The 7,227-nt window shown below is 41.4% G+C and overlaps 2 long non-coding RNA genes across 2 annotated transcripts; one reads left to right on the top strand and one right to left on the bottom strand.

Annotated features, from left to right (window-relative positions):
* The first annotated feature begins 2,476 nt into the window (after positions 1–2,476).
* LOC134466506 (uncharacterized) lies at positions 2,477–5,179 on the top strand. Its single transcript, XR_010038316.1, has 4 exons — positions 2,477–2,824; positions 3,168–3,240; positions 3,360–3,407; positions 4,446–5,179. It is a non-coding gene; the product is annotated as an uncharacterized LOC134466506 (long non-coding RNA).
* A 33-nt stretch (positions 5,180–5,212) lies between these two features.
* Positions 5,213–7,227, bottom strand: LOC134466505 (uncharacterized). The gene is made up of 3 exons (XR_010038315.1): positions 7,090–7,227; positions 6,234–6,364; positions 5,213–5,291 (listed from the first exon to the last, which is right to left on the bottom strand). It is a non-coding gene; the product is annotated as an uncharacterized LOC134466505 (long non-coding RNA).

The raw sequence follows: 7,227 nt of genomic DNA, 5'->3' as shown, positions 1-7,227 counted from the left end.
CATTGTCAAAGAAATACAATAGGAATGTGTGACAAATAGCATATGGAAAGAAATTGCTTGAGGCCCAGTATAAATAATGAATACCTTGTAATATCCAGTGACCAGTATCCTAGTCTATGAATTGCAATTAACAGTGACCAGTATCCTACTGTAGGTTATGAATTGTAATAACCAGTGACAAGTGTCTATGAATTGTTGGCTTGATGCAGCAACTACTTTCACATAATTTCACTTTCCATGAAGTGTCTGAAACCTCTGGATTAGCAGTGCTTACGGTACATACACACCAACATATTTGTGTTCGCTTAACGTGTCCGGGAGCATTGCGAGTCCGAGAGGTTCGCAGGCTGCCTTTCACACTGCACAGTCAGCGTCCACGTTCTATCTGAGGGCAGCAACCATTAATTTTCAATGGAAGCCGCTCATTGAACGCGGACGTCCGCGCAGGAAAATAGACTCGAGTTCTATTTTCAAGGAGCAGCGCGGACATGTGCGGTCAGGCTGGACATGCGCCACGCTTACACCGCGCTCCTGTGTGCAAGGCATGATCTGTTTACATGTATTCTTACCGTTTCGGACTGATACCGGACACGTTCAGTGGACGTTAACTGGATGTCCACGCTTGCGGTGTGTAAGCATCCACAGCATGTGGATACTACACAAAGTTGGCTAAGTAAGTGTTTTTAAAATGAAATAAGTAGGTGAAATAATGTGAATAATCTGTTCTTTACTCTAGTTGTGACTGTAGGTGATATTCCCCTGTGTTTTCGCCATTTCTCCCCGCGCCTCTAGAGGGCGCTGAACCCAAAGAGACTGTTTGCAATGTACTACTGAAGTATGTTGTTTCCTGTTGCCCCCTGCTGTTTCTCCTATAAAGAGTGCTGCACAGGTACCCCTTCCCTCTCTGAAACTCGCTCTTTGAAGAGGACAAGCCTCTGTAAGACTGTACCTATCCCGGATAAGACAAAGAAGTTTTCAACTGCGCAATCCTTTCCCTTTTCCTTGGACAAAGACTTTTCGCTCCAGTTTTCGTTTGGCCAACTTAAACTCGTGAAAGACCCCCTTAGTCCGATCACAGCTGTAACCATCCCGCCTTGCAAGCAACACTGTAGGAACAGTGTTTTTCCATGTTCGAGATCTGAACGTTTCTATCTTGAACATTTTTCCGTCGGACCGAGCCCACCGGCTCTCGAGGACAAAAGAAGCAGACGACTTCAAGAATCCTCCCTGATCCAACCCAGACAGGAGTCTGTGTTGAACTTTTTCCCCTGGAACCGAAAGCAGTGTCGCTGGCCGGCACAACCCGTTTCCCGTGGGACCCCTCTACAAAATCAGTAGGACACTTTTCATGGGCAAATGACTAGTTAATTCTGAGTAGAGTTTAGTAGATGTGTTTCTTTGAATTTAGCTCGAAGCTTTATTTCATGTGCACATGTGTTGTTCTTTAATTTCTTTAGACATTGTTTTGAACTCTTTTCTCTCTCTCTTGCTTAGTTAGTTTGCATGCTTCTAACTTCTACCTCGCATACTCCTTAACAACGTGAATCCCTTCTGTACGCCGCGATTATTTGTATGAACCGCATTCGCAAGCGTTCATACAGTATCGCCCGTATTCGAAAGATTCTCTTTGATAACGGGTTAGCTAAGGACAATCGCTAGTAGCCCCTGTGTAACAGCGGCCTGCTAGCCAAGACGCACGACACACACACCCACACACACACACGTTACACCCACATCTCTCTCTCTCTCTCTCCCTCTTGTATCTCTCTCTCCCTATCTCTCTCTGAGTGTTAGACTTGTAGATTTCTCCGGACTTTTTGGTACCTTTCCGGTACAACTTTGCACATAACTGATAATAGACTGTTCATTGAATAGCCTCCTTTGTCCGGACATTTCTGCTAGCTAATACTGCTGCTCAGCTGTAGCCACGCTGAATCTAATTGCTTTGAGTACACGAGTGTACGGCCATCTTTGTAGTGACAAACATTCAAGCTCGCCGTTTCATTCGTGCTCTATTCTCTCTCTTTTATTTCTTTTGTGCTCACATTCCATTCACATCATACCCGGAACTGTTAGTGTTAATTCCAGAACCTTTGATACATGTTTGTGCCCTTCACGGGACTTTTAAAAGGATCCCCGGCTATGAAGAATATGGGCTGATAGACCACACTTATTATTTTTGACGAAAATATTTTGTTTAAAAAAAATCATAAAATACTGCCATGCCCTTAAAAACTACATTTTTCGGTGACCAACGGATGTTTTCGTCGCGCAGTGCATTCTGGGGGCGATGACGTAGCGTAGTTGCAGGAGTCTGAAAACTTCGATAGCATACTGTTCTCTTGATAAGCAACTGACGCCGGTTTGGTAGTAAAATGCCACATTGTGCTATTTTCGGATGTAATTTCCAATCGAAAGGCAACAAGGGGAGTGGTGTCACTATAATTGTATTTCCAAAGGACTAGAAGGGGAGAAAAGGTGGGAGGATGCCATGGACGGAGTACAGATAGCTAGCTATGATAGCTTCCTAAAAGTGGCGCTGTGCCCAGCATTTTCTCCTCAATGGATTTAGTCGACTACCACTGATGGAAGACCTCACCGGGAGCGATTGGCTATAAGCCTAAGCTAAAACCAGATGCTTGCCCGACGATCACCCCCCATACGGAGTCTAAAAAGTCCAGGGAAGCTAGTGAAATGTGCGTTAAAACGTGACAGAGAAGATGCTGTGTGCTCTCCTGAGAAGACAACTATGCTACGGTAACATCAGGCAAATCAGACTCGTCGCCACTCATCACAGAGGAAGACCACCTCACTCCACACCAGAGTAAGTGTTGTTAACACTACTTCTATGTGTTGTCAATCCAAAAATTGTATTTGCGGCTACTTAGACGGTTTTACTTTGTTCAAATGCCGCGGTACAGTGGCCAGCTGATGTGAGAAAAATCACTCGAAATATCACTAGCATATGTGGCAACGTGCACCGAGTTGGCTACTGAGACTAATGTAGTTGTACGACATGGTCTGAGATCTGTTGTCTATTCACAGTCAGTGTCTACTTTTGGTATTGACTATAAAAAAAATAGTTTTAGAGATGTATTTAGTAGCCTACCTTCTGGAAATCTTGGTTTTATATCTAAATCTAACACCGTAGGCCTACATTTGTGCAGGTATGAAGGAGGGCTTGCACCAACTTCCAAAAACCCAAATTGATGCCTGTCCCGTTATTGTCGGCCATTTCAGGTGAAACATAACCTACAGTCTTTATTTTAAAACTGTTTACCTGGCACCGATGGTGTGTGCGTTTTGTGTGTGTCTTTCTCACTTCCTCCTCCATCTTTCTGCCGTTTGTTTCTTTTCAGTGATGATGAATCTGAACGTCAGACTGAACAGAAACTAGAGCTCTGATGGTGAGTATCAGTTCTCATGTGCTATTGTGCGACCACAATGTGTGTTATTTACTATATTTATGGAAGACAACTATTGCCAATTTCAATATGCAGTTTTTCTCATGCTACTCTTAACTTGTAAATACATTAACAACATGTACTTTTGTGTGGCCCTTTCTGAGATGATATTCTATTGGGCTTTTTCAAAGATCTAAAACAACACAAAATGCCATGTTTTCAAGCTATGCAACATCAATAGACACCGTACAACAATAACTTAGGATATCATGGTATTTGGAGCATGTTAATATACTCTTAAAATACATTGGAGCAGAACGGCACTCAGAGGGACAAGGACAGAGGGTGATATTCCTCAGGGGGGTTTATTTATCTCCTGACACAGCAAGAGTATAAAACAGTGCAGCCAAACATAACCCTAAACAACAGGTCGTTACAATATGTATACATATCCATGTCCTTATTAGAATGCCCAGGATCTTAGAAAAAGGCTGAATGAACACATGCTGCATTATTAGGTACTGACAAGTGCAGGGTATCATGATCAGTACAGTTGCATGTTGAAATTGTGCTTTGATTTCATACTTTTGCCATCTTTGAATTCAGTAAGTGCACTGAGTAAAGAGACAAAGGTCTTGGGCAAAGGTCAGTAGGTTCCTAGTTTAAGGGTACGTTGGTTGTGTATGTTGACTCAAAGCCTTCTTTAGCTGATGTGTTAGATCTTACTTGACTTACATACCGGTATGTCTTTTTGTTGACTGGAAGTTGATTACATCAATTAGAACCAAAATGAAGAATATTTGGACAGCTGTGTGTCTACCAAAGTACCTCAAACCTAAACCGTATCCAATCTATACTGTGATGCACAATATTTTTCAACCGGTTCCATTTTTCTCAATTAAGATTTCATGTTATGTGAGACAGTTGCTTATATTCACATGTGCAACTTTGTGCGCCATCATCTACAATAACACTTATTGTTGACCATATAATGTAATAGCACTATGTGCATACATCTGGAAATGTGCTCTCGTTCTACAGGATCGGGGTTCCAAGCAGCTGCTGATAGACCATGATGGCTGCACCTCATGACCACCTACATCCTGAAGACAATAAATATGCTTATTGGGCTGTAGTGACAAACATGTACATTTCTTTAGAGGGACACTGTGTGAGATTTTTAGTTGTTTATTTCCAGAATTCATGCTGCCCATTCACTAATGTTAACTTTTTCATGAATACTTACCACCAGCATCAAATTAAGTATTCATTATGACTGGAAAAATTGCACTTTTCAAACATGAAAAGGGGGATCTTCTCCATTGTCCGCCATTTTGAATTTCCAAAAATGACTGTACTTGGACCATACTCAAAAGTACTTGTTTAATACTTAAACTTTCATGTTAAAATCAAATTTGGCAATAGGCAGCCCAATTTCAGTAAGCAGCATAGTTGCAGTACCTTTTTTTGACCATTTCCTGCACAGTGTCCCTTTAATGTTACTTTTAACTTTGTTGTTGTGAGAATCTTTCTATTCTTGATATGAAAATACAGTGCTGACTCTGTTTTCAGTTTTTTTTTAATTTGTATTACTAAACAAAGTAAGAATTTGCACTTGACATACTGAAACATGTAAAAAAAAAAAAAAACCCGTAAAACTCTGTGCCTAAACCAATTGAATGTGTAAGCTTTACATTTATTTACAAGTAATGACTTTGTTTAAAAAAGTGAGCTGGTGGGTCCGGACCGCAGCACTTCCTCTCCTGGTCGGCATGTCTGAGCAGTTCCCACAGGTATCCTAGGTGTTCCTGCTGGAGATGGGACACCATGCCTGTTCCACTACTCTAGCAGACCAGACCTGGTCCTCCAGTGTCATCTCCTGCAGTTCTGCAGAGAGTTACAGGAATTTTAGGTTGATACATACTGCCTAGGCCAGGGGTGGGGAACCTTTTTCTTTCGAGGGGTCCGCCCCTGAATTTAGCTTAATTGTATTTCAAATGTATTTTCTAAGATACCATTACAAAATATGTCATATTTCATGTCAAGCTGCACAACATTAAAATTACATCGGGGGCCCGATAAAACAACCTTGAGTGCAAACGGCCCTTAAGACATGGCTTGCGTTCCAATATGTGACCTGTGTCCTCCACTTGTGCTTGTGGCCTCGTACCAGGAAGTGATTCGTCATGATGACATCACTGACAACAGCATTATATTTCAATATCTTTCAAAATCACATTTCAAATGTCATTTTATCATTTGCAATTGGGATGGTGAATGAAAAACAGTGCCCCAAAAATTGTTTTGGCAAGGCTGACGGCTGGAAAGTTTGTTTTCTCCACTGAGGAGGGGCCAGGAGGCGAAGCGAGGTCACAAGCACAAGTGGAGGACGCAAGGTCTCATATTGGAATGCTTTCATAGGTTCCCCATCTGAGCTAGGCCATTGATATTGGGAAAAGAAAATGTGAAGGAAAACACATTGAATCACTTGATAAATGAAGGTAATTTGAAGTACTGTAGCACAGGCACTTAATGATACAGAAACTACAGGTAGGCTAATATAAAGTAACATAGATGCTTGTGATCTTGCTTAGTTATGCTATGTTTATCCGTCTCACTCTGAAAAATGTGTCACTAGCCAAACAAGGGAACATTTTCATACATCTTCCCCTTCATCAAAACTGTGAGAGCAGGGGGGAGAAAGGTCTTTTTCAGAATTATTTTAGTGCAACATCACAAGTGTATCGGAGTTCCATGGATGTGACATTTTTGTAAAGTGAACTGCAGTGTAGGCTTAACTGTATGCTAGTTGGAGTGAGGGGAATGTACCTTTGTTTTGGGTCTGGGTGCTGCTGCTCCATAATCTACTCCAGGATATGGGCCCAGTTTGTCTGCTACTTTCTTGACAGGTGTCACTGGACCAAGGCGCTGTGAGCAAGGTCAGGGTATTTTCTGGTCACCTGCATAATAAACAGTGTTGGGCAGTTAATGCATTACAACAATACTATATTTAAAAATGCAAGGCATTACTTTTGCATTACTTAAGTTACTTTCGCAAAAAATAGGCTAACTGTAGGCCTAAATATGGGTCTGGCGATTTATTATGGTGTAAATGAATTTCATGAGTCATGACTTTCAACTCTCATCCAGGAGTGTTTTTGACAGCATGCAGACTAAGAACTACCAGGTTCATGGATAGATCTCTTTCTGACCCACCACACTGAATACCACTATATCCAGGTCATTGTAATGCATTGTAACTGAAGTTATTTAGCATTGTAAATAAGTAAATGTTACAGATTTTTGCCCTGTAATGCCTGACATTAACATACTGCAAAATAGTAATGCACTACAGTAATTAATTACTTTTGTAATGCGTAGCAACTGATAACTATACACTGATAACAAACATTGACAATTCATACTCAGTGCAAGCTTGCCATCTCAGTAAAATTGCTAACTCTTGGTTAGCCAAGAAAGATTTGATTCTGTCACATAAGGAAAGATGGCAAGCTTACAGTAATTACACCTGTTCCCATTTAATTAGATCATGTGATTGTTTACTGTAGCTTCGTACCCATAAAATAACTAGACAATTCAAATAGTCTGACGTTAGCAAGCAGGCTAGCTCATACGTTTTGTAAAGTTAAAGGCATTGGCAACCCTCCAAACATTTCCTACATACCTGAGTAAGTGTCTCCAACAAATAATGGTGGAGATTTGGTTCACAGTCGTCTGCCAGTAGCCACCACCAGGTTTATCTTCGTTGTAATGCTAGCTAGAAGATGGCACCCTCCACTCGTGTTTGGCTTTCGGATACCTG

The sequence above is a fragment of the Engraulis encrasicolus genome, chromosome 16, assembly GCF_034702125.1.
Source record: "Engraulis encrasicolus isolate BLACKSEA-1 chromosome 16, IST_EnEncr_1.0, whole genome shotgun sequence".
Lineage (NCBI taxonomy): Eukaryota > Metazoa > Chordata > Actinopteri > Clupeiformes > Engraulidae > Engraulis > Engraulis encrasicolus.
The sequence above is the reverse complement of the archived record's forward strand: the minus strand, read 5'-3'. Positions and strand labels throughout refer to the sequence as shown.